Below are 26,874 nucleotides of genomic sequence, written 5' to 3'. Positions count from 1 at the left end.
TGTGCAGCACGAAAAAGTTGGTTTCCAAGTCACACACACAAACACAAACACTTGTTTCATTAACATGCTCACTCTCACTCTCAGTGAATGCCAAAGAATCCCGCCCTGCCACACAACACCACCATGTGATTGCCTCACCCTGGGGTGGCGCAAACACACACACACACACACACACACACACAGATCGTGATTAGGACACACATCTCTACTCAGATACCAAATACATGCAAATGCAAGTAGATGTGACATCAACAGCACAAATATTGAAACACACAATCAAGGTGGTCGAGATCAAGGTGTCGGACTGCTAAGGTAAAGATAACTACACTATTGAGGATTCATAGAGGGACATGTCAGGTGAATCAAGAAACCAGGCCACATCACCTGCTGTGACCAACACACACACACACACACACACACACACACACACACCCCAACCTTACCCCATTCTCTGTCTCTCTCTCCCTTTCACCAGCTCTCTCTCTCTCTCTCTCTCTCTCTGTCCTGTGTCCTTGTAGGTTCAAGAGCACGCCGCCAAAGTTGTTACGCAATTGGAGCGCCACTCTAGGTACACTTTATTAATAAAGTGACTCCTGAAACTTCCTCTTCCAGTCCACACCCACACCCACACACACTTACTTCACCTTCCCCACTTCAAAAGCTTGACCAACAGTACGTCTATCCTACACACAACTCCTTACCTTTCACACTCTTGAATAGAAACTCATTCTTTGCATACCTGCATGTGTACATGCGAGCACGCACACACACACACACACACACACACACACACACTATCTCCTGCACAAACAAACCTTGACTAACTGCTGGGCTAATACTAACCCAGGAAAAAGCGTGCACATTTCACTAAGTTTCACTATGACTTGGTATGCGAGACAAATGGGTGGCTGGGTGTCTTACCAAAGGTCTGTACTTCATGGCTCCTGCTCTTGTGTGTTTTGGAAGTTTTTTTTGTTTTTTGATTAAGCGTGTTGATAGTCCAGCGACAAGAATGTGGCCTCCAGCACCACGACCATTTAACCGATGGTTTGTTTTTAGAAGCTCTCCCCTCCGTCCTGAGAGCCAGCTGCCATAGCTTCTCCTCTTACTGCTGCTCTCACACTGCTCTCTCTCTCTCTCTCTCTCTCCCTTTCGTTCGCTCACCACTCGTTCACCCAGTTTCTTGCTCTCCCTCCCTCCCTACAGAGGAAATAGTCCCTGTGTTGGGTGACACATACCCCCTCCTTTCCTCTCTCTCTCTTTTTTTTCCCATATCCCCCTCTCCTCAAGCAGTAGGATCTAACTGGGACTTGCGCTGAAAGGCGAAACTTACCATAGCTCCTCTCATTTTCCCTCTTTTATTGTTCTATCTCTCTCTCTGCTCTTAAAACAAGGCAGAGGGTATGAAAGAGCTTGCACAACATCTCCCGGCACGTACACACTCACACACACACACACACACACACATCTGGCCTTAACCACCCCTGGAGAGAAGAAAGGATGAGAGGGGAAAAATGTGTCCTAATGCCGAAGGGGCGGTAGAGTGTGTGCGCATCCAAGCATTCTTGTGTGTGTGTGTGTGTGTGCGAAGAAATAGGAAAACTGTTGGGTGCAAGGTAGTAAATGCAACATGAGCCGATAAATAATCATCTAATTGAGCCAAGAGAGTTTCCCTTTCCTTCCCTCCGCCTCCTTTTCTCTCGTCTTCCCTCGTTCCCGACTTTCCCCACTCTGGGTTTTACAAGCCGGAGCGGATTGAAGCACAAAGCAGACAGGCAGCCAAGAGTCCCACTGCCATAAATATGGATGTTGAGGTGCATCCAAGCAGGCTCACACACATAACACACACTCGCACACACACACACACATGCACGCAACCATGCATGCATGCATGCACATGGATATACACGCAAGGACTTCCCATCATTAGTCCAATATCATTATAGGGAGCGTAATTACTCCAGACTAGTGCCTTACACACACATACACACACTCGCTGCAGATCAAAGGCCTCGGCAGTCTAATGCATCTGCTTGTTAACACTAATAACAACTGACATCTTACAGGCGATGGGCGTGTGTTTCTGAGAACAAAGAGGAAGACAAGTTTCCACTGTAGCTGCTGGACTAACACACAAAGACACCGATAAGCCGGTTTGAAGTGATCTGAAGACCAAGAGAAGCTATTGCAGCTATTGCCGAAAATTGCAATATTAAGAGAAGATGCCATTTCTCCCATATGTCTGATTGCCATAGAGAGTGGCACGGTAATGTTCTCAGTTTCTTTGCATAATTAAGCAGGTCACTATTATAATTAAATCTCATCCGTTTCCTTAACCCCGCCCAAAAAGCTCAAACAGAAGGTAGAAAGGAGGCAGAGCCTGAGGTGTGAGCACCACGAAATCCCACTGAATCCCGAGCGTGAGTGAGGCCCAAGGCCGTATATATTTTCGAAACTTATACATCTGAATGAGAGCAACGACTTCTCCGGGTTGCTTCAGAGCTGCTGAAGACCTCAGGACTTCCTGATGCTGGATAAACCAGGTCATTCCAGTCTACGGTGGACGCGGCTAAGTCTTCCAAGCTGCGGCTTCAAAGACCAGAGCAGCGGCAGGAAAGCCGGGTTTTACAGGCCTCATTAGGACGACTAGCTCCTTCCTGTGGATCTAAGAGAATGGGATCATAAATCCTAACAGCTCGCGCTCGCTGCTCTATGCCATAAGTCTGGGTCCATCTCTGGGTTATCTTCAATGCTTACACCCACCAAAAAAGGACTGATTTTAGACAGCATAGGTCTTTCATACAACGAAAGGATGAGAAAATGAAGGGGAAAGTTGATGGAAAAGGATAGAGCGCTAGGAAATGAGGGAGGACGGAGGGAAAAGGTGCAGCGAGTACATGATTGAGGGAGGGTAAGAGGGAGAAAGAGAGAAATTTGAATCGTCGCCACCTCTCCTCGTCACCCTCTGTATCCCTCTGTCGGCTCGGCAAAGGGTGCCAGAGCTCAGGTAAAGTCTTGGCCAAGGTCACTCACTCTATACCTGCATTCCTTCATGCTTCCCTGCCGCTCCTCCACACAGAAAAAGAAGGGTTCTTTGGTTAAGGCAGTGGTTCTATATAAAACCGGAATGACTAAAAGAAACCTCTGATTTGTTAAAATAATAAAAACTGGCAGAATCAGAATAAAGAACCCAGTTTGGTTTTTCGAAAGTTCTTCTAATACTGCTGATTTGGAGCTGTTTATAATGGTTAAAATGGTTCTTTAAAGCACTGTAGAAGAGTCTATGAGCATGATGCTATAGAGAACCTTTCTAAAATGGTTCTTTATATGTGCAAGCCTAAAGAACCACTTTCTGGTGCTATATAGAACCTTTTTGTTAAAGAGTGTATCCAGCCCCACATACATAGCATGTATAACTTATCAAGTAGGGAGCATTGTGGGGGAGGAAGGAAGACAGAAGACACACACACACACACACTCACACTTTCATGTCCACACTGCCCTCTACTGGCCATCCCGCACTCAGTGAAACTCTATTCGGCGCTATCACATTTTGCTGAGGCAGACATCAAATACCTGAAAATAACAGACCTCCATCCCGCTCTCCTTGCTTGCTTAGAGGGCGCATGAAAAAACACACACTTTGTACTGGGCTTAGCGGTGTCTGTGTCAGAGATTAAACTCTGTACACCTCGTTTGATCTCCCCTCTCTCATTCTTGTCTCTCTCCCTCTCTCTCTCTCTCCCTCTCTCTACACTGCCAGTATAATCAGAGCCCCTGACTGCAGGAATCTGAGTAATGTTTTCCAGACGCTCTCTCTCTCCCTCTCTCCCTCTCTGTGTCTGTGTCTCTCTCTCTCTGGCACCACTGGGCGAGCATACAGAGGACAGGCAGCAGGAAACAGGCAAAGATACAAGAGAAGATAGCGGCCTTACAGTTGTAAAACACCAAACGCATCAAGGAGATTCATTCATTTAGTCATCTGTGCTAATGTCTCTGGCTAAAACTGCTTTTTGGCATGTGCACAGACTGTAAAGGTGTGTCCGTGTGTGTGTGTGTGTGTGTGTGTGTGTATTCTGCAGGCTCATGCTGAAGCAGCATATTTGTGCTGAGTTGGAGGGGGGAGGGGCTGCATCTGACCACCAGTATCTCGGCTCAGCTGTCAGACTTTAACCCTTTCCCAACCACACAGCTATTCCCAGTGATTTCAGAGCACAAAATCCAAGGAAAAACTGTTTGATTGACAGGTGGTCTAGTCCAGAAACACGACAGCAATGAGCATTTAGCACCAAGGGTTCAGACAAAAAAAATAAAAAATAGAAGCATCTTGCAGATTACCAGTTTAACATAAATACATACAGTATCTATCCCTATCCTCCCACACAATGTGCCACAGCCTTTCTTGCCTACACAGTCTAGCCGGGGCGACAATAGCACCTATTCAATCTGTCCTTTATAGCTCTGAAGCGGTGAATGGCCTGATCTCAACAACAATACAAACAAACCATGCTTTATATCCGCCATGTGGCCAGTGGTGGAGCAGTTCAAATACAGGCAGTTATGCCCAAGGCAATTTTCTGGCTAACATTGCCGAAGGAGTTGCCTCAACTTTGTTATCTTAATTACACAGGGAGAAGTGTAGGCTTTTGGCCATTAGACTCAGCTGCTGTCACTGCACAGTCTTTGACTTAGCCCAGTGTTTGCTGGGCTAACTTGTCTTTTAACCGCGGGGCTAACAAGTGTTTCACATCGTTGTTTCTTGCCGGGAACACTGTCCATCTGCATTGCACAAAAATTGCAAAAGTTTATCTCCATGCTAACCCCAACAAGTCACCAGAAGTCCATTTGTTTCCTATAGAGCAGAGCGACCAAGAAAACTCGGCAGATGTGTGCACACTCAACAAGCTGGTCAGCTGAGAACAGTTGGCCATGGCTGAACTTTTCATGCTCATTGACTGTCAACAGCCAATCAGATTGCCACTTCCTTGTTTCCCTACTGAGTCGTCGAACCCGTGCTTTCCTTTCTTGAATAGTTCCGCCTGGCAAGTGCAAAATAGAGTAAACGAGTAATAAACGATGCTTGATGCTTGTAGAGTGGTTCCTTCCATCGAAGTCATTTCATTGAGTTTTTTCTGTTTACTTTCAATTATTGCTGCCTATGTTCACTCATCAAAACAATGTAATGAAAGGCAGTATCAAAGCAGCAGCGGTGGTTGTTGATATAGCAGTAGATGTCAGGGTGTTTAGGAAACGCGACCCTCTGTTCCCTTCTCTTATGTCTATGCAGATGTTTGGCTGAGAGCTACAGCTTAGTGCCAAGTCTAAAACACAGAACATCCCCTGCCCTGGGCAATTCAAAGAAATGGTACAGGCAGCATACATCATCCTCTCTTTCTACAACTTCCTCCATTGCTTTCATTATCTGCTCTTTAAACATCACTCCACCCACAAAACTCTGCTTATATCATCCAGGTCTGAGGTCACCGAAGGGTTATTGATTGTAAGGTTTACCAGAGCCTCTAAGTGTGTGTGTGTATGTGTCTGCACAAGGGTGTACCTATACGAGAACATCTTAGACCATTAAGAAGCTTAAAGCTGGGAAGCCAAGAAGAGTGCCAGCAGCTTGATGGCTCTGCAGCACCAGAACTAAAATACACACACACATATACACACACACACACACGCACATACACACACCACTTCAGGGAAAACACCAAATTAAACATCATGTTGTTTAGTTTGAGGGGAGAAAAAAGCTGAAATCCCACTGACCACTCTCTGGAAAACTCATGTGACCTTGAATCCGTGGGAAATCAGAAATGGGAACTCGGGTTTCCCCTCCCACTCTACCTCTCTCTCTCTCTCTCTCTCTCTCTCTTCCCCCTCTCCTTTTTTCTCCCCTCCCTTTAAATTCTTTACTCCTCTCTCACTTCCTCTCCGGCGAAGTTTGCTCAAAAAGATCCTGGATATATATAGCATTTTTCCATTCTCCCTCCATCAGCCCATACCATCCAGAAATACCACCGCCGGTCCGCGGTATCCCGGACGAGTTCAGTTCAATTAGGTCACGCTCTCTGAATGTTGCTCATATTCGTGACTCATGTGCGCCAAATATTGGTTCATAAAGTTGTGTCACTCATGTGACTGCAGTGGCTCACACAACTTATATTAAATATGGAGGATTTCTCCATTCTAAAGGCATTTCCCACAAATGCTATGAGGTTTCATCATTGAACGAATCATAGGTCTAGCAGTGCATAAAAGCACTAGGGATGAGATTTTGACTAATGCTATGAAGGTTCATCACACTGGACACACCCTGGGTTGACCAATCAGCGCCAGATAACTATCCACTTAGTGATATAAGAGAGGAATTATCCCACATGATCTGACTACATCAATTTGTACTTCTCATTGTATGAATAAGTCCATATAAAGACGTTTAAATGCACTGAGAGCTAGTATTAGACCGATATATTGGTTTGACGATACATCGGGCCGATATCGGCCTTTTATTAAAACGTATTAGCCAGCCAGTGTCGCCCACATTAGATCTTTAACTCTTTCTTATGCTGGGTTTCAATGGAGAGTTTCAGTGTCCCATGGTCTAAATGCAGTTACAGAGGCTTTTCCATCCTAACAAGAATACAGTCGGGAAAAACTTGGTGTGAAAATGGTCACATATAAAGATTTTGATTATCTTTAAATATCAGCTATCGGCAGATTCAATCCAAAAATATCTGCACCAGTATCAGCCTTCAACACCCATATCAAGCAAACCCTAGTGAGAACCATAACTCATATAAACTGTAGGGATGAGATTTCTCCCAGTGCTGGACGTTTTCATCATATTGAACACACCCTTGATCCCTGGGCTGCACCGATGCATTTCTCATCCCATGCTGTGAGGGTTTCATCATACTGAACAATCCCAGGCCTTAAAGGATGCTGACATAACTGTATGTTGTCAGGAATGCAACCTAGGACCAGTCCTGCCAACTAACCAGCATCATAAACCAGCATCCTCTTTTTGGCTCCAAGGTTGGGATGGAACAAACCTGGGAAAGTACAGTATTTAACATCAGACAAACATTTCAAGTCCAGATGAATTCTAATCAAAACATTGACAGTACAGTCCATACAGTCCATATGATGACCCCACCCATCTCTATAAACAGTATCCCAGAGAGAGCCAATATCACTTTACATGTTATCTAACACCCTAGTCCCTGTGTGCAGTATTACGCTATGGTTGGCTTTCAACCAAAACCAATATGTCTGCACCCCTTAGTTGAGTGATACAATATGTTAAAGGAATACACCAAGTTTTTGGGAGATTGGGCTATTAGTCAACTCATCCGATAAGTGATGAGAACATAGACACCAAAATCATCCGTGTGTCCCCTGGTAGATCACTGGCTCCAGCGCTCCATGTTAACACTTAGGCTCATAAAATAACATAATAAAATAAAAGTTTATCTGTGCTTCTAATGGGCTTATTATTTGCTTGGAAGGAGTTAGTGAGATGAAATGATAGAGCAAAGAGTAGATCAATGAAAGGAGAGAGAGACAGAGAGCAAAAGAGAGGAGCGAGTCCAGAGAAAGACCAAGACACTGCACAGTCCTCTTTTCCCATCACACTCACACACACACACATTTTATCACTCTACAATCTCCTTCCATGTCTTTCTCTGGCTGTCTCTCTGTGTATTTTTACATTTTACAGCAGGTCTGGCTGCCATCTTGACACTAAACAATTTCCTCAATCATAACAAAGTGGCTCCGGTAAACGGCGCTAATACGAGTCATTACAATACTTGTAACTGTAAACGCTTTTTTGAACTTTTGCCCTCTCTTCTCTCTTTAACACAGCTGTCGAGTCAAGGTGAGCCGAGACTTTTTTTTAATACAAAAACCAGAGGAGGATCCAAGCCGTAACCCACTGGCTACAAGTCAAAGAAAAAAATCTACACTTTGAATGGTTAAAAACTTGTTCAAAGTTGCAGTAAATCACACACACACACACACACACACACACACACACACACACACACACACACACACACAAGATCCTGACATTAGCCAGACTGTCATTCCATCACCCTCTAATTCCCTCACCTTTCACTTTTCCTCGCTCCCACGCCCTTCCTCTCACTCTCTTTTCCCCCTCCCCACTCTTTCCATCTTTTCCCCTTGCTCCACTCCCAATTCTTTTTTTTTTAATTCAGATATTGGCCAGTCAGTGTCTTGCACCTCTGATATGATGGAGGATCCTCCTTGACCACAGCTAGTGAATATGTGAACTATGTGAGACCAGAGAAATCATTCCAATGTGGTGTGGGAGGATTTTACGATTTTATTTTAAAACCTGCAAATGCAATGAAACCTGCCTCACCCTGCTTTAAGGAGCTGCTGACCCACCTAAAAGAATTTAATTACTCTGGAATTCAATGGCGAGTTTTAGTTTCCCATGATGGTCTAAATGCTGTTTCAGAGGCTTTTCCACCTTGGTGAAAATAAAATCCTGGGGCAAACACTGAATATCTGCTATCAACAGCTTCAATCCAAAAATATCAGGACCTGACATTTTTATCATTATATCATCCTTCAAAAACCTATATCAGTCGAACCCTGGATGGGACCTTTCCGATTTGTAAAGAAACACAATGTAAAGGAGGAAAAGAGGGAGGCAGGACTGGCGGAGGAGGGAAGGGAGGAAAGGGAGTGAGGAGAGAAATGAAGAAAAAAACATAAATGGAAGTGCAGGGCGGCCATGATGTCAGAGCGAAAGAATGCGAGCCATGTGGGCGGCAAGCAGAGTCGAGAAACAGAGGGAAGAGAGGGCAGCAGAGAGAGAAATACAAGTGAAGGAGAAGTATCAAGTACGAGGATGAGAGGGGAGGAAGTTGGTGACAGAGAGTGAAAGTGTCGTAAGGAGAAACGAGTCAGAAAGATATCAAAAAATACGAGGGTGATAGAGGGACAGAGAAAGAGGGATGGTTGGGGTTAAGAGAGACATAAGGATAATGACAGACAGAGAGGATGGATTTCCTGTGTGTGTGTGTGTGTGTGTGTGTGTATTTTCTGACATAACCAGTGGTCTGTCAGCTTATGGTGGCCCAGCGCTATATTGACACAAGGGGATTCCCAGAGGTCCAACACACTCAGTCCAATTCAAACTCTTCCTGTTTCTCTCTCTACAACTACCTTGACATGCCTCTCTCTTGCTGTCTCTGGGTTAAGTGAATCACCAGTGTGTGTGTGTGTGTGTGTATGTGGACGGGTGTCCATGTGTTACAGACCATAGCGGAGTGAGATGTTTCCACAGATGTGAGGCTGAAACAGAGCTGAACAGCAGCAGACAGAGAAAAAAAAACAACTTTGAAGTGAAGTTAATGAGGAAAATCGAGATGCAGTTTGTTCAAACACACACACACACACACCAAATTAGGAGACACTCCCTGCCCCTACACACACCCCCACTTTCCACTGTGGCAGCAGTTTTGGTCATGCAGGCATTTCCTAAAGAGTCTAGCGTCTTCCATAAAGACTTAATCCTAGCCTGAATCGAGTAGCCAGCGCTGGTTTCTAAAGCTCGGGAGTATGCACATACACACACGCAGGCGCTTAAAGAAGCGTGTGTAAATCTATCAGAGGAGATTCCAGTGTGCGGGGGTGTGTGTGGAGGGATGGGGGGAAGCCGTGTGTCCAGCCAAGCCACTACTAGTACAGCTACGGCCGAGAGCTGCTCAGTGTGATAATGAAGAAGCGTAACCTCTGAAATGAGGCTCTAACCGCTAACACTAAATTGAGGCTCTATTTTAGACTTGGCTTTATTCGGCCTGTGTTGTGAACAAGATACACACTGTGCGAGGTCAACAGGTTTGACGGTCCGTGGTGGGCTTGGCCTACACATAGAACAAGCGCGAATTCGCAATAGCTGCGACCACGTACGCGCATGCATACATGCATGGGGAAATTTTTGTGGACCAACCAACCGACCGACCGACCGACCGACAGAGCGACAGAGCAAGCTATAGAGCTGCTGGTCACAGCTAAAAAGAAGAGTTTCTAAGGGTTCTTAGGTTAGGGAAGTGGTTTTACATAGAGCCGTAATGACTCAAAGAACACTCTGATTTGTTGCAATAATAAAAAAGGCAAATCAAAATAAAGAACCCAGTGCGGTTGTTAGAAAGTTATTTTTATACTGTTGGACTGGAGCATTTAATGTGTTGTTAAAGGAATACACCATGGTTTGAGGAGATTGTCCTGTTGGTCAACTTACCCAATATGTGATGAGAACATAAGACACCAAAATCATCCAAGTGTCCCTGGTAGATCATTGGCTCTGGTGCTCCAAGCTAACACTTTAGCATACACTATGTTGAGTGATACTAGGCCAGTAGCATTATCCAAAGTAAGAACTCTCGTTATTGTTTTTTTATTTTATGGCCTGTAGATTTATAAATTTCAAAAATGACTCAATATAGCTGATGTAGTGGTTTATTTTTGGAACTATTTAAGGTGAGCAACCACGTATTCATCCACTGTTTAGTGATTTTTACACTACCTTCACTTGCTATGGAAACAGTGAAAGTAGTCCCTGCTAGTTCAAAACTGAATGTTATTTAGTATCATATTTTATGTAAATTTGACCAATATCCTACACAAAACTGCCAGACTTACACGCATATCATTTTAGATTATTTACCATTTACCTTTAGTGTATGCTAAAGTGTTAGCATGGAGCCCGCTATCACTCAACATTGTATATGCTAAAGTGTTAGCATGGAGCGCTAATGATCTATCAGGGACACATGGATGATTTTGGTGTCTTATGTTCTCATAATTTAACAGGTAAATTGACTAATGGGACAATCTCCCAAAGTCTCCCACTGCTATGGTACAAGCCTAAAGAAACATTTTCTGGTACTATAGAGCTCTTTTTGTTGAGAATGTATACAGTGGATAGTACAACTTAGGCCTGTTATGAGGAGGTATAGGGATATTGTGGCGCAACAGTGTGCATGTGCACGCCCAAACACACACACACACATTCCTCACTGTGCTTGTGAGGACCTTCCTTTCACTGCCTAATCCCGGTTCTTATCTTAACTCTAAACCCAAATTCAAACCCTAAACTAACCCCTTGCAAAAAGTAGAGACTGGCAAAGTGCCCTCATTTTGAAAGATTTTCCTCATCTTTCTATCCTTGAGAGGACATTTGGTCCTCAGAAAGATAGAAGTGAAAGAAAACACACACACGCACACACCACTCTCCCACAGCCGACAGGCCTTTCCAGTCAACAGGGGCAGGTGGAGACTTGCTGAGGAGGAACTCAAAACATTTCTCCCTTAAGTCCCAGGAACATTCTGCCACCCCAACCCCCATTCCCATCCTCTCCTACCTCCAGTATCCCTCTATCCTACTCCTCTCTTGTCTCTCTCCTCCTCCTTCCCTGTCTTTCTTTCTCCATTTCTCTCCACCTCTCTGTCTCCATCCTGCTTCTCCTATCCTTCCTCCCTGCCTCTTCCAGCTCTCTCTTCATCTCTTCCTCTCTTTATTCTCTCTCTTCCTCATCTCTCCCCCCTCTCTTCCCTCCCTCCCTCCCTCCCTTGCTCTCTCCCAATCTCCTCCCCTGTGGCCAAAGGGCCTCTTGGTCTTATTTATACCCCGCAGGCCTTATAAGGAGAAGGGCTCCTGCTGTAGGTTAAAACACTGCTGGCCTGCCCGCATTCTGCAGCCCAGCCCGCTATACAGACCAGTATAGAACAGTACAGTAGACTAGGGGTCGACCGATATGGGTTTGGGAAGGCCGATACTGATGCCGATATTTTTGGATTGAAGCTGCCAGTGGCTGATATTTGATTGATATTGATAGGATTTTTTTGGGGCATGAAGATGGTCAAATTTAAAGATACTGAACACCAGCACACAACATCGGCTATTGGCAGCTTCAATCCAAAAGTATTGGTATTGGCCTTAAAACAATCCATATCATAATTTTCCCTCCTCCTCCTCCTTCACCTGGTCCTCCTCTCTTCCTTCTATCATCCCTTCTTTCACCAGCCTGCACACCGATTGGTTGAACCGGTGACAGGCCACAGCCAACCGTGTTCAGAGGTCATGAACTAAACAAGGAAGTATTTCACTGGATTTCACTGACAGGGAGATATTTGTGCATATCAGCCTGTGTCCAGTCCGCAGTTACTGTATAGCCTCAGAGCAGCTTGAACACATTGCTAAATATCAAAACAATGAATTTCCTGTTTACTCCGAGCACTTCCTCTTTGCTGATTGGCCATTAATAACAGCTGAACCGCGGGCCTGAACACAACCAGCTAATTATGGCGATCAACACACACTCTTTTCCGCATACTGCAGCCCAAGTGTTGCTCCATTGTTCCCACGCCCCTCCTCAACTCCTTTTACACGCATTCATCTTATCCATTTCTCTTCTATTTTCTCATTCTTCTTCTCTTTCTCTAGTGTTTTGGGGGCATTAGTCTTTAGATGTGGTAATATTCAGCAACCATGTTCTCCTCACAGCTCATAGAGTTGCATCAGACTGACAACCACAGACAGAGACATTGACAAGGCAACCATTGACCACACACACACACACACACACACACACACACACACACACACACACATACACACACACTCCTATGACTAATGACCTATGACTTCATTCGCGTCGCTCTTGGTGTGTAAAGGCCTTAACTCAGCGAATAAGGGTGGCTTTGGTTTAAACTGGGTTAAGAATTGACCAGGATATGAGTGTAGCAATCTTCTCACCAGGCATCTACTAGAACTGCACACACACACACACACACACACACACACACACACACACACACTAGAGTCATTAAAGTGCTCAGCTGTCTACACACCAGGGCTGGAATGAACACATGGAGAAGAAAGGGGAGAGGGGACCAGTCGCGGGAAAGATAGAAAAAGTGAAAGAGAGAAAGAAAAGATTTTAAAAAAAGGGGGACAGTCGGGAAAGAACGCTCCTCAGAGGCCATCGGTTCCTCGTTAAAATGCTGTAGATATGTCAGCATCCACCTACATTAAATCTGACAAATTAATGGGAATTTATGTGTGAACTGCCTGAACTCTGAAAGGAATCCCCCAGATCTATGAGTGTTTAGGAATCTGGGCTTGACAAGGGGCCAAGAGAATAACTAAACACAGACCTCCCAACACAGGAGGATAGCTCAGCACTTTGGACACACACACACACACACACACACACACAAACACACACACACACACCAACACACACGCTTAGAAGAAGACAAACACACTTGACTTCATTGCAACATCTCAGGAATCTTCTCCTTAACTATTCCCAGAGGTTTATCAGCAAGGGCTGGGCTGCTGAGATGGAAAATATACACCCGACGACTGTTAAGGCATTGACACATACATACTTGTGAGGACCTTCCACTGACTCTAATCTAATCTAAACTGACACCTAATCCTAATCTATCCCATACCCTAAACCCAAATCCTAAATCTAAACTAGCCCCTTAAAGAAGTTAGGACCAGCAAAATGTCCTCACTTTGGAGGATTTTCTTCGTCTTTCTATCCTTGTGAGGACATTTGGCCCTCACAAGGATAGAAGTACAAGGACACACACACACACACACACACACATACACTCACACGCACAGCTTTCAGTCAAAGTCATGCAAACATCGGCATTAGTCGCATAGGAAAAAAATGGCACTCCGGAGAAGACAGACTATTTTTGTTCATGATGTAGCAGCTCATTTGGTTATTATTAGCCAGCAGTGACCAGACAGCTACGCAACGTTACAACACACACTCACACACTGACACATCATCCTTCCAGCCGTCCCCATGATAATGATGAAATGTCAGGCCTTGCCAGCCGTGACTACCGTCTCCCGAGACTGAGACAAATAGACAGAGATGCATACTCTAAGTGGGGGAGGTGACTACCAGTAGACAGTGCATGGAGGATAAAAGGACAGAATATGTGTGTATGCCACATTAAAATGTGCTGTGTGTATCGTGTAGCATTTTAAACATCAATATATTATTGTCAAATTAATTGTGATAACTTGGTACAAATATCATAAACCAATGAGACCATGGGGGAGACGATTGGTAGCCTCTATCTCACACTAGTGGCATTGTTAGTGCTAGTGTTTCTCAAAATTAGGACTAGGCTACATTTCCCATAAACCCTGTTGCTTCCTGTCCCCTCTCCCCCTCCCTGAAGAGGATAAACATGTTGGAATGGATTTTTCCATCGTCCTTTCACTCCTTCTACCATCTGCCATTACCAAAAACTCTGAAAGCTTTAGCTCTGTTTACGCTGGCAGAACAGCGCCCTCTTCCTGTTTTGTGCCATAAACCAATATCCCTTTGTACCGTAAAGCAATCAGCAAATTTCCCTCCAAATCCAACCCCGTGGTACACAATGTAGAAATGCAGAGTAGAGGTTGGTAGAGGCTGCCATTCTTCTCAGCGATGGTCACATTTGTTTATGGTAATTATACTAATGTTTCAAAATGAATGTGGTAATGCTTTATTGGGTGGGTTAAAATGCAATATTTAGCACCTTTCACTTCTGCCATTTATTTGGAGAACTGCTACCCACTTGTGAACTAACAGCCAAAAAGCACTGACCTATGAGTCACACCATACAGTTGGTCTAACTGACAATACAGTTTTCACTTCATATTCACAGCAAGATTACCTATGCTACATGCTGATAAATTTAAAAAATACTTATCATCTTTTTGCGAAGCAAATTCCTAAGAATGTCCTTTGCGAACTTCTCCCTAGTGCCACACCCGACCACAGGCCAAACTAATCCCACTGGGGCCAGATCTAAATGAACAGTTGTTCCAACTGTCCCGTGAACACAGCAGGAGATTCCCTCTCTTTCACATATACACACACACACACTTATACTCCTCCAGCCAACCTACTTGTCATGGTTGGACTGGGTGGGGCCGTGGGGTATGTTAGATAGTGATCTTAGATTAGCTTGTGTATGATAAGGAGCTATGTGGCTCACAGCTGTGTTAAAGACAAAAAAAACACAGACACAACCTCGCAGCTCCTCCGAGGTGCATGAATCAAAGTTAACTTGAACAATGAAGCTACTCTTCAAGAGTAATAGACAAAATTTTAATGTTAAAAACCAACCAATGGGCCCCGAGTTGGCAAGTTTGGATGCAATATATCAGGGTGGCTGCAAGTTTCATGGAGTTAAAGACTTTTTAAGGCCTTTTTAATTTAACTTTATCAAGACTTTTTCATGCCTTGAGTTTAGACAGCACAATCTGAGACATTTAAGACTTTTTCAGGGCCTGAAGACACCCTGTATCTTTACTGTCGACTATGCATGCAATCCTGCAACCCTGACTAAGGTTATTACAGCCCAAACTCCACAGTGTAGCAACAGGCGAGATTGCAAAACAGGTGAACCTTAACCTCTTAACCTGGGAAGTATTGTAACCCGGTTCTCACAGGGCGCTAATGCAGCATAGAAAGTGACTGCAAGTGAGATAAAGTGGTTTGATTGGGATTTCAGATACAGGAGGGAGGATACATTTACAGTAAGGCAAGTTGAAGTTTCTGAATGAGTTTTGTTCTAAATGAGTGTCTCTCAGTGGATTGAGGGTGTGTGTGTGTGTGTTTGTGTGTGTGTGTGTGTGTGTGCTGTGCACAAAAGAGTGCGCTTAAGCAGAACAGTGCCAGCTGTTACTCTAGCTTGTAGGGTTAGACTGATATATGGGGCCGATATTGGTCTTGTATTAATAATCAGACAAGGTCCACTCTGGGTCCTCCACTTCTGATATGATGGATTCGATGCAGTTTGATTGATTACATATTTATCTTATAATTGATCAATACTGCAGTGATTGGGTATGGGAAGCCCTTAACCTGAATTGATTGTAATGCATTTTCACCATAATCCATGAAAGTATGTACAAATGCACAAATCTGTTTTATTATTATATCCTGGGTTTCAGTGGAGAATTTTCTAAATGCTGTTTCAGAAGTTAAATTTAAAGATACTTAATAATGACACTGACGGATAGAATTAAGCAGGGAAAGACAATGAAGGAATGAATGAATGAATGAATGAATGAATGAATGAATATCGGCTCTCTGCAGCTTCAATCCAAAGAATGTCAATATTGGCCTTCAGAAACCCGTATCAGTCGGACCCTAGTTTGTGCCAGCCACCCTTATCTCACTCATCAATTGTGTTTGCATTCCTTCAGACTCTATAGGCCTCTTTCTTTCTTTCTGCCAGGCATCTGGCTGTGCTTTCATGCCACCACTCTCAGGTTTTTGTTTTTGTTCCCCTATCTTCCAGCTCATGTTATAACTGAGCACACCTTGTTTCTAACCATCTCTCACTCTACTAGTCCACTTTCACGTCACTCCCCCCCTCTTCTCAATCCCTCTCTCTCTCTCTCTCTCTCTCTCTCTCTCTCTCTCCAGATCCCAGGCCACGCCTGCTTGGTATTGTACTGACATTATCACAGCTCCATGGAATAGACTTGGTTAAAGGTTAACACAAAGTACTGAGGGAGAGAGAGGTAGCCTCCATAGTCTTCACCAAGGACATGGTGTTTACATTATTGTCACCATATTCAAGGCTATGGAATACAGTGCATAGATACCCATACAACAGAAACACACATACACACACACCCCTTGTTCACCCCTGCCCCACTAAGTTACACTCCCCCTTCAGAGCAGGGTTAAAAAATGCTCCAAATTCCCTGCAGGATTTTTGTTTTGCTACAAATGTAATGTAAAACTATTTTTTTTACTTTTCTGTAAACGCCTGGGGTTTAATCGCATAACAACAAAATGATGTGTGAACAGTGTAAGCCCGACAACAAATTTAGCTATGTGTTGTTCTTATACAAACTTTTGTTACATCGGTAAAATACACAGAAAATGTGCAATTGTGCATGAATTACGGATGGAAAAAGGCTATTTTAAACCTCTGGACCTATAGTAAGGATCGAAACAGATTGGCCTAATAGGTTCACAAAGGAAATGGTGCATTAAACATCACATTGGCGGCTTGGCCTAAGTTCAAAACTGCTCCAGCAGACATCGTGATTGTGCTATTATTAGACCACCAAAGGGGAAATGAAAGCTGGGAATTTAAGTCAAACCATCTAGCTAATTTTATGCTATTTAACTTTCCTTATTTTTTTTCCAGTCTCCAGATTCCAGTCTTTGCTGGTGGCAACATGCATTATCTCCATCTCCAGTTCATCTCTTTTTCAGTCATTTTGATCTGAAATCCGCAAACTAACTTCTGTCTGCGACTTCCATAAAGTCAATACAAAATCTTCTCATGCAGTCGGCAACTCAAAAACTCGGTACTGGAGGTGGATGACATGCGAGGTCATCTTAAATTTTTCTTATTAGCTGTGAACTAGCAGTAACGATTTGCCCCACGCATCTGAATGAAATGAACGAGAGGTACTGACCGATTTGTTCTTCATTTGAAAGAGCTAAAAATAGTACAAGGTGAGCTTATTGAGGTCGAAAAAGGGATGAGTAGGGAGTGTGAGGGGGAATTTATTAGGTGATTGTTTCTCTCAGTTGAATCCTGCTTGAGTAGGAGTGGGCTTACATGTTCCAATGTGCTCCAGCCACTCGCTCCAAACCAATCACACGCTCCGAGACACACAAACACACACACACACACACACACACACAGCATATGCGGCCCTTGTTTCCACAAACACTGAGATTTGCCTTTGGTGTCATATCGCAGAAAACAAAGTGGGTGGGTGTGTCACTGCTGCAAACATTTGGGAAGCAGTTGGAAAATCACAGGTATGAATGAGGGGAGCTGACATAATTACAGGTACGGTATGGTACAGGATAACAGGATGCGGAGAGGAGAGCTCAGGTCAGTTTGTCACCATTACAAGGATGGATGTAGGGGGAGGAGGTATAATCAAACATTCAGTGAGTGTACAAAACATTGGGGGGGGGCACGCTCTTTCCATGGATCCATTTGAAAGCTGAGATCCTTTCTAAATTTCCCTTCTAGTCACGACGGGCAGATCGATTGTAAAGTCATGAATTACCGTGCAAAAACGGGTGCAATTCGATATTCGGAAAGTGGTCCTCATATTTTGTACACAGAGCGCAGATTCAGAGGTATAAAATGAGGGTCTATTTTGAGACGGGTTGCACAACACAGTTCACCTTGCACTCTACAGGGGTGAGGAGAGTGGTTTTTTACTTCTCAGACCGCCTACCTTCTCCATGTGTGGGAGGCAGGGCTGGAATACAATGAGTCACGCATTAACAATAATTCAAATAAACACTAAAGCTTACAACAATACGTGGATTGAAAGGTTCAGTCTGGGGCTTGGCTCGTCGGGTCATGCCGATCACGATAGGTTTCTGGGTAGCTAAAGAGTGACCTAAGCAGATGCTTTTAAACATCCAAAGCACCTCACGGTACCAAGTGCATGTGTTTTTTAGTTTTTATGGGTGGGAGTCTCCAACATTTTGTCCCGGCACATAAATCACCCGATTGGCAATTTCAGCACCTAAACCCACCCAAAAGCAAGGGAAAACCTCTGAACAATCTCTCACCAAGTCAATTACACTAGATCGCAATGTCTGCTTATGTATTTGCTGGCGAAAAACCCCAAATCTTACAATAGGATCAAATGAACTCGGTGGTGTACTTGAATGAACTCGGGTGCTGTACGAGTGCTGTATGGTGTGTGTGAATGTGCACAAGTACACACACACATACACACCCATATACACATACCATCCCTGTCCTTGGGGCCTGACAGTATACGAGCAAGAGCAGATAAAGTGGGATTACCAGTTATCTCGTATTAACTGTTTAATCTAAGTGAACGTGAATGTGTGTGTAGGACAAAGCAGGATTAGGATGTAAAGCGCAGCTAGTCAGCACTACGCCAGGTGAACATGAATGAGCAGCTCCACCGTCAGCTGACACTAACACTGTCAGACAAGTCAAGCGAGTGTCCTGGCCAGTCACAGAGACACTGACTACAACGGACTGAAGAAGCTGACTCATCAGTCCTTCAAGTTCTCTTATAATAATAAATAACACCGAATATTTCCTTTGTACTCATTACTGTCTCTTCTCCGTGCAGCAGAGACATGTAATAGTATTTCCAGGGCCACAGGAATGACTTCACATAGGCTACTGACTGTGTGACTGCTTACTATGTGTTCCATGTACTGTTGGTGATCTAGGAATTTAAGCTTATTCTACTGTTGCAAGTCTCTGGATAAGAGCATCTATTCAATGCCTATATTCTAAAATGCAGAGTACTGTTTCATCAATGTTTCATCAAGGTAAATCTAAGACTTTTTAAACCTTCTGCAAAGAAAATTGAACTTTTTAAAAAGGCATTATTTAGCCCTTTTCAGACTTTTGAGGCCTTTGATATCAAATTCAAGCCATTTGAAGACTTCTTCGGGACCTGCAGTCACACTGCGTGTACAAAAATGGCAATGATGTTGGCGTGGAGTTTGACTCAGTTCCAGGGTGGTTTCCAGTCCTATAACAGTCAAGGCTGTAATACTGAGGAGCAGCAGGATCCAGTCGCTCTAACATTTGGTCCCGGCAGGGCGGGGCTGGCTCTACCGCTGGGCTATAGCTTTGGGAAGTGGGAATGTTTCTCATGGAAAAGCTAAAGCCGTCGCCCACAGCGGCAGGCTAAAACTAACCAGGCGTACCACACACGCACACACACACACACGCATCCTCCGCTGAGACGGTGAGTCATCGGCATACAGGTAACCCACAGTCTGACTCACTGCCAGACACACACTCTCATTTACTTCCATTCTAGCCGGCCCTCATTTCTATTTTACCTCGCAGTTGTTGCCATCATTTCCAATACACTTCCATGCCTCTCTGACATCTCAGGCACTTAAAACTGCACTAGGCAAGATTTATATGTAAAAAAAAAAGAAATAGACATATTGTGCACACTGCCAAAACTTTGCTGGACAAAAACCTAGCCAAAATAATCAATTTATTAACACAAATGCATAGGGACAAACGCAGGCAGATTGTTCATTTGCTATTCAGTATACTATAAGTTTAACTTGGAAAAGGTGGGTACAAAAGGTGGGTACACTCTAACAAACAAAAAGGTGAGTGAACCAAGTTTATTTTGGTTTAACCTTCACTACGTCCCTGCTTAAGCCAAACAAGCACTCAAACTGCAAAATGCACACTAATGCAAACATTACCTCTCATCATCTCTCTGTCCTCTCTGTGTGTCTACTGCTGTCTGGCTAGCTGAGCCTCCAGATCAATAGCCATTCCCGTCCAGTGTCTCCCCTCCAGCACTTTCCCATCTCTGTCTGACTCCACTTCCCACATATAGACAAACTTTACCAGCGTCAGCCTGCATCGAAACACAGCCACCCAACTCATCAACTAAAGCTCATCTAATTAGTATAGGATTTGATCTATGGTGTTGGTCTGATTCCTTAGTTTTCTCTCATTGGAATTACATCTGGAGTAGTGTTACACTAATATATATTTGCAGATATTGACCTTTTATTGACCTTTCATTAAAAATCGGACAATTGGACTAAATGCTGTTTCAAAGCCTTTTATGCGAAAAACAAAACTGTGGCTACCTTGATTTACTACCAAGGTGCATAAGCTTTAAAGGAAGAAAAAAATTCAGCTACTCTCTGAGGCTGATATGTTCTAAAAAACTCATTTGAACCCTGATGAAACCTTCCTGCAAAAACGCTGTGTTTTTTTTGTACCAATAAAGATGGCTGTCCAGAACATCCATCAGCCTCAAAGGCTTTTCCACCCTGCCAAGATTACATTTCTGGGGGAAACACTGAATACTTATCATTTTTGGAGTAATCTTTTGCAATTTTCTGGGCATGAAGATGGTCAAATTTAAAGATCTTGAATATCGACACAAAATATTGGCTATCGGCAGCTTCAGTTCTAAATCGGCAGCCTTCAAAAGCCCATATTGTCTTCGGAAATCAGTCCTAGAGCCATAAATGCCCTTTGAACTGGAAACTGCGGTTGCTTAGAGCTTTGGGAACTTATCAGTCCTATTCCTGGCCTAGTCTGGTGTGATATCTTTGCTTACTGTTATCGGAGCAAAATGTCCCAGGCCCTGACCGTATCTTAATGCTTGGGTTTCACTCTGTAGTCACACATGCCAGGTTTCAAACTAGGCGTGGCTGGCTGGCTGTGTGGGACAGGGCACAGCTGTATAACCACGGCTGAATTTTACACATGGTGTCATGGTGACATGTTGGTAGGTGGGGGGTTGCTGTAATACTTAGATTACTTACTTATATTATCCTTTTCTCCTATTCCTAACTTCTCTCACGGAGTCCTTCCTTTTCTCCTTCAACAGTGCTACATGTTGTACTTTAACATCAATAAATCATTTATTATTATTATATATATATACATAATTTATTACCACAACAATTTTAAGACATTAGCATCATTACCGTAAGGAAATGAGACCATTACTTGATGAGATGATGGTCTCATCAAGAAGATGGGCAGCCTCTCCAGTGCATTTTACATTGTGTGTTGGGAAATCTGCAGGATTGCGTTACGGTACAAAGGGATATTGCTTTATGGCACAAAAGAGGAAGGGGGTGCAAACACAGCCAAAGCTTTCAGAGTTTCTGGCAGTGGCAGATGGTGGAAGTGAAACGCCGATGGAAAAATCACTTCCAACATGTTTATCCTTTAATAAACATTTATTCTCTATGCACAGTAATCTCTCTTCCTACAACTCCTCTCCATCTTTAATCTGAACTCTGTTTTCATCCATTGGCTCTCAGGTTTCCCTCTAGATGTCCTTAAACACCAGTATCACGACCCCAGTCTCTTTAGCGCCCATGTCCGTTTGTTGACGTCCGCCAGCTTGATGAGACAAGTTCACGGTAAGAGGTCAACTAAGTGGGAACGAACCCTCCGCTGAGCATTTCCTGTAACAGAGTTCAAGTACATGGGCGTGTGTGAGTGTATGCGTATGCATGCGAGTCTGGAAGTGTGTGTGAGTGTTTCCTGCTGCAGAGGTGATGGTGGAGGTCCGGCTGACAGCCAGGCGGTCAGGTGTATCCTATGAGCTCCCCTGGGACCGAGACCCTACATGACCAAGAAAACCTTCACCCTGTCAACACTGGTTCCCCTCTCTGCCAAAGCAGTGTTCGAACTAGTGGTTTGTCAATGTGGGGTCCGGGGACCTCCAAGGGGTCCTTGAGGTGTTCTAGGGGGTCCTCAGCAAAATGAGGAATAGTTTGATATCACTTGAATTTTCATTATCTTAATTAGAGAATGTATAAAAATGACTATTCTGTGCATAAGTTTCCCTCTCACAACTATTACCACCCCTCATGTAATGCATTCCAGTACTAAATCAACAGTGAAAAACTTCCCATATGGCTCCCTGGGATAAAATCTTATCAAACAGGGGTCCATGGCCTAATGTGTATCTGTTTGGTGGTCCATGACATGAAAACTGTTCAGATTCACTGAATTAAACAGTTACAAATTGTATATTTTGATTCAACTGAACAAGGTTAATCAAAACAAGAGCACCAACAAAAAAATTAAAAGCCGTCAACAGATCTCTCCCTTAGCCGTTGGAGCTATGGAGTCGATAATGAGGAATTTTACCATGATGGGATCTACTAACTACCATGGCAAACTGGTGCAGGACTAAATGTGAGAGTCAGATAGGTATGTGATAAGGGAGATAGGCAAACAACATGCCAGGGCCAGTAATTCGACTTTCATTCAACGACACCTTGTTGGCTCATCCAGTAAAAAGGAATTGTCGACAAAGTCAGTCCATTAGTCTATTGTATGTCCTTGATCATTTTAGCATTAACATCATTCATCTAATGTACATATATAAATCCCCTTCACAGGCCCTCTACTGCGTTTGTGCTTATATGAAGCTACAGAACCAGAGGGAAAATGCCTTACCATGTCCAGGCAGGCAGACAGCTGAGGAAAAAGTGCAACCCAAACCCAGAGCACTCAACCCTGCTTTATCCACAGCTCCGTCACAGCCTCCAACCAGAAATATCACCAAAAACCCAACCCATCAAAATAAAGAAAGCCTCAAGCAAAGCGCTTTTCTGGGAGAAAAATCGGCCTCAAAGCATCTGCCCCAAACCAGGCCAATGGAAACTGTTGTATAGCTGCTGCAGCTACACAAACCTCACCAGAGAGCAAGCGGCACGGCAGAGATCTGCTTTGGAAAAATGTATCGACAAGAGCATATTGACGTGGGTTTAGTGCCAAGTTGAATAACAAAAACACAACAGGCAAACAGACGGGGCTTTTTAACCATACTGTTCACATAGACTATGCCTGATGGTTAACAACCGGAGACGCTCTTAAATTAGACCTATACATTATAGGTCAAACGGGACACTAAATGCAGGCCAACATTGAAACTTTGCTAGCTTTTTGCTGCTGAGGTTCCATCTGTACTGCGCCGCAGCCCCGCTCCAAAGCCAATCATCTCCATCAACAAGCTGTCATCTAAAGGAGCTTACATCGAACTTAACCACAGTGAGGGTCAACCAGTGCCACAGAGAGGCAGTGAAAGCGAGGAGGTCCTGCCCTCCAGGTGACCTCGAAGCAACAGGTCAGCTGACCTAAGCAGCTTGACCCCCGAGGAACATCCCTCCCATGCTGGCTCATTTGTTCACACTTCTCTCTTCTATCTGCCTGTGGATCTGCCTTAATGTACGCGGCTAGTTTGTCGGTCTTTCCCCCGCTGTGTGGGTAATCTCTGTCGCTCATTACTGGGATAAAGATCAGCAGATTATAAAGCCGGTCTGCGAGAGTCCAAGGGGACACTTTCTCCAACGTTAGGGGGGAAAAAAGCGCAGGAGCATGGTGGGAAAAGTAATTTAGAACTTTGTAGTTGCCAAACTCTAAACAAAGCGCATGTCTGCATACCAAGGCATATAGCCTAGTACATATAGGGCCTTCTGTAGACCTGTTAATGTGAACATGATGCACATTTTGCACATGCTATATGCTGTAAATTCACATATTTGTTTTCTTCCTATTATTCTAATGTGTTATATTGCATATATCTTTATATTTGTATAATGTTCTATTTATCTCATACAGCACGTTTCATATTTTTGGTATATTTTCATATCGGAGTATGTTCTAATGCTCTTATTTTGCACATCCTATAATGCTGTAGTTCTTTATTTAACTTAACACACATATACTAGTGCTGAAATAGCTATCCTATTTTCATCTGCTGCTGCAACCCCCGCGAGGATCATTTAAGTGTCATCTTAACTCTCTCATTTCAATCGTTAGGTGTGATTTCAGATACTTTAATACATACATTGGTAGGTTTAGGTACGTGCATGATTGCCATGTTTGCATTGCCGCACGAGTGCTTTGCATGTGTTTATGTCGTGCACAAGTGGTAAACCACACACACATTAACAGGTGGACGGGCTTGTTGACAAAGCCTTCGTCACCCAAGGAGACTTTCTCAGCCAGAGCCAGACAGCTTGGAAGTCAGTCAGTCCAGCCAGCTACTGGCAACCTCTCACAGGGTCTTTTAAAGTTATATTAAGGGCAGGGATCTAGTCAGTTTACCCACCTTTTTATTTGCAGAATAGAGTTTATATAAATCTGTATGACCAAAATTCATTTTATACATCATAGTAATTAATATCAAGCTGATGTAAGTTGCATGAAGACAGGGCATTTTAGGGAAAATGCACAAATGCATGCTTTTCTTAAAGTATAGCTGATCTGTATATATTAGTGGTTGTTTTCCTCATGATGACCACCGACTGGAGGTCCCACCTTTTTATTGTTTTACCACTATGTCACTTATTATGGGATGTATGTTGCCCTGAGAATCAGCAGATGCCCCACTGCTCTTGACAGGGATCCATCTACAGTGAGAAGACTTGCAGCAGCCTAGTAATCACAGGTGTGATGGGCTATGAGGTTGGCTAATAACTTAAAATAGTCTTAATCTGTGTCTGTCTGGCGTCTATAAAAAGACAACCGCAACCTGAAGGATTTCAAGTTGTAGGCTACAGGCCAGAAGTACGTGGCTAAATGTTCAGTACTGGATTGTGTTCAATGACTGTAAACTCATAGGCGTTACAAGCCCTGATACGTCCCTTTCCCTCTTGAGGCTACGGCGCCACACTCTATTAAAAATATGACAGTTTATGGTTGCCTTACTTATCAGCAAAGGTAGGCTACTAAAGTGCTAGAACGAAGTGTTAGGAGCCATTCTTCAGTTCGGCATGTATCCAATAAATCAAGCAGTACTTATTTCAATAAAAATGTCAACTTTTACACTTAGTTCACACTGCTCTCTGGACTGGCCGCCACGCTGTGTTTCTGACGCGGGGAAGAATACGAGGGAATAACAGACGACCCAATTGTAAAAGTTAAAGTTTATCCAAGTTATCAATGTTTGGTGTGTTGCATGTATGCCGAATCGTAGAGTGGACCCTAATGAATAATTAAATATCTTACATTATGTTCTACCAGCAATGTAGGTTTGCCGATAAGCGAGACAGCAGATTAACCTGATAAAGTTTTGAATGGAGGTTGGCCTGACGTCCTCTCCATCGTTAACTACAGCCCACTCACTCAAGCGTGCTACAATGTCACAAATGAGTCCACAAAAACTTTCCAGAAAGCCACAGTTTTAACAAATGCAACGCCGCTGTCATTACCAGCGAACCAAAGTACAGTACAGCAGAAAGGCGCGGTTTGCAGACAGTAGGTAAGCTAAAGAGTTTGCAATAACATTAAACATACCTTCAAACAGCCGAGGTCAAATGCGATGTTTTAGCTTCTCTTCTTCAAACCGACAGAGTGCTTATTCTTCCAGACAAGACTGTATGAATAGCGGAAACCTTTTGGTGCAGTCCCTCCGGTGTGAGTGTGTGTCAGTCCAGTCAGTGACTTGTGTCTGTCAGTAGGTAGGCGAGTCCTGGTTTCTCCTGTCTGATCCTCCCACCACTCCCAGTCCAAGCCAGCAGACCTCAGTGGGATCTCTCTGAAAACTGTGCGGCTTTTCCTGCACTTCAGCACGAGAGGGTTTCTAAGGACACGTCCTCCTCTAACAGTTCAGCAGAATAGTCACAACACCTGACACGGTGTCATTTAATATCTCAGCAGAGAGACAACAAATTCTGGTATTATTATTTTTTAAAAAGCAACAATAGTCTGTGGTCTCGTTGGGACACCACTCAGTTCCCTTCTACGGAGCTAGACAGTGTCATAATTTCCCCCTTCCTTTTCTTTCATAGAAAGGCTACACAGCACTGTAATACCAGGAAGTTCACAAAGACCCATCCCACAGCTCCTGCATGAGTGATATGGTTTATTTTAGCCGAGCAATATGCCATGCCGTCATTGTTTTCTCTACAAACACGGTCTATGGCAAAGAAATAAGCGGGCTTATTATCTTATAGTCCAATGAACAAAGTATGCAACTATCCTACAACCGTCTCCCCACACCTCACATACTTTGATTAGCCCTTTAAAAATAACTTTGATAAGTTCAGCTAAATCATTTCAATTGTGGAATAATATACAGACACATTGTGGGGGAGGGAGAGAAAAATACACTAGCCACGCCAAACGCTATTCAAAAATGTGCAAGTTTAACGGGTTTTTTTGCAATACGCACACGTACATACCTGATTGACTAGGACTTAAGACCTTTAACGAATTGCTCCAACCCAATGGAAACATCGGCATTGAAATTATTCACCAAACAGCACTGATTTCAACAAAATGTCAACTTTTACAACT

General features: G+C 43.7%; 1 protein-coding gene across 1 annotated transcript in view; it reads right to left on the bottom strand.

Annotated features, from left to right (window-relative positions):
* LOC139916306 (unconventional myosin-Ic-like) overlaps positions 1-26,297 on the bottom strand; it is a 56,823-nt gene extending 30,526 nt beyond the window's left edge. Inside the window, exon 1 of the mRNA XM_078284319.1 lies at positions 25,873-26,297. The gene's annotated coding sequence lies outside the window, so the exon portion shown is untranslated. The remainder of the gene's footprint in view (positions 1-25,872) is intronic.
* Between the last annotated feature and the right edge of the window lie 577 nt (positions 26,298-26,874).

This window comes from Centroberyx gerrardi, chromosome 6 (assembly GCF_048128805.1).
Source record: "Centroberyx gerrardi isolate f3 chromosome 6, fCenGer3.hap1.cur.20231027, whole genome shotgun sequence".
Lineage (NCBI taxonomy): Eukaryota > Metazoa > Chordata > Actinopteri > Beryciformes > Berycidae > Centroberyx > Centroberyx gerrardi.
The sequence above is the reverse complement of the archived record's forward strand: the minus strand, read 5'-3'. Positions and strand labels throughout refer to the sequence as shown.